This window comes from Pteronotus mesoamericanus, unplaced genomic scaffold (genome assembly GCF_021234165.1).
Source record: "Pteronotus mesoamericanus isolate MK-2021 breed Mesoamerican mustached bat unplaced genomic scaffold, CSHL_Meso_final scaffold_54, whole genome shotgun sequence".
NCBI classification, from domain to species: domain Eukaryota; kingdom Metazoa; phylum Chordata; class Mammalia; order Chiroptera; family Mormoopidae; genus Pteronotus; species Pteronotus mesoamericanus.
This window is the reverse complement of record NW_026555321.1, coordinates 20,410,662-20,412,651: the sequence shown is the minus strand read 5'-3', so window position 1 is coordinate 20,412,651 and position 1,990 is coordinate 20,410,662.

The window sequence follows — 1,990 nt, the reverse complement described above, 5'->3', positions numbered from 1 at the left end:
CTTCCTGCCTTAGGTGCAGGATGGACCCCTCCCAAATGCAGGTGCCAAGATCAATAAAAAATAACATTGAATGTAATTTTAAAAATACTTATACAGATACCAAAAATAAAACAAAATAAAAATTTTGGCATATATATACCAGAATATATATAATATATAAATATGTATATATTCATTCATGGCTTAAGTCATCATTCTGTCAAATGACTTTTTTAAAGCTTATTTTAATTTTTTTTTTAGGTTTTCTTTTTTTAAGATTTTATTTATTGTTACAAAGACAGGAAGGGATAAAGAGGGAGAGAGAGAAACAACAACATATGAGAGATACGTCGACTGGTTGTCTCTCTCACGCCCCCAACCAGGGACCTGACCCTCAACCCAGGCATGTGCTCTGACCAGGAACTGAACTGGTAACTCCCTAGTGGAGAGGCTGACACTCAATCCACTGAGCTACACCAGCCAGGGCGTAAATGACTTTAGTTTTATTTTTTTATTTTTTCTTGGAAAAAAAGGGGTTTATTGATTTTTAAACTGCAAATAGTCATTACAAAAATTATTTTTCTTTTAAACAAATTCATGCAAAGAAAGAGAAATAGAGAGTGACAGTAGTGACCAGAAAGAGGAATAATAATTACATTCATCTTCCTGTGCGTGTGCCAGTTCTGTTGGTATTAACATTGGAAAACTCTCAACCTGGAATCTAGAACCTCAAATCTGCAATCGGATTATCTTGAGATGGGCGTGTGGAAATCAAAGGGTTTCCTTTTTTTTTTTTCACCCTTTTAGAAACTACACATAAGTTTTTTTCCCTCTGTATTGTCACAGAACTTCTACATACATCCTCAGTCCCAGCTGTGAAAGACCTAAAGAGAAACTCGATTTGCAGTCCAACACAAAGGGGGGAGATTTCTAAAATAAATAATCCAACAGTTTTTTGCATTTTTTAAATTAATTTTTCATTTTTTAAAAGTAAAATAACCAAAAAAGTGTAAGTTTACAAAAAATTCATTGAAGAATAATATACATTAAAACTGTGGGGGAAAAGGAAAAAGGCATGTCACAAAATTTTAAGATTAGTATGAAGATTAGAATTTAAGATACAAGAATATATTCTATAGATTTGTCATCCTGATAATATGAACAAAAATAACAAAAAAAAAGCATGGTTTGGAAATAAATACATTTTGATAAATTAAATAAGCTTTTTTATAGTGCTGTGCCGTGACAAGCAAAATTTTTGCTCTCCAATTTCTGAAAGTTATATGAAGTTAAAAATCCAGGGGAAAAAGCGTGGTGCAAATGCTCTAAGGATAGACCCATGGTATTCCACAGCAAAAACCATTAAAGCTACTTCCGGGGGAAATCGTTTTATACAGATAATTGTATGTGGAATGAACACCATTAATTCTCACTCCTTACATTGTTTTTAGCTTTTCTCTCATCTTGTGTCATCAAATGACTTTTAAAAAAAATAAAATATAGTTCTTACCTTCAAAAAATAAAAAAGTCATCTTAACCAACATAATTTGACACCATATTTACCTCATTTAATGTTTTATTTAGGTTAAGTTTAAAAGGAATTTATATTTCCTAAGCATTCACCAGTTGAAGATATCAACAATGTAGCATGTAACCAGGCTATAACTAAAATTTGGCCTTGCATAATAGAAAAGATGTAAAGTCTACCTATGAACAACAAGGGAACGTAGTATATATACCCCAAAGTAAGACAAAACAAAACAAAACAAACTTCAATGCCTACTTAATTAAGGCATTTTTAGACCTTTGAGTTACTTTCCAGAATCTCAATGAAGTAGATAAACCTGAAGTAGTAGGTGAGGATTCTGCAAATCGTAAGAGTGGCAGGGACGTCGAACCTGCGGCCCAGGATGGTTATGAATGCAGCCCAACACAAAATTGTAAATTTACTTAAAACAGTATGAGATTTTTTTGTGTGTGGTAACATGTCTCAGTGTATTTAATGTGTGGC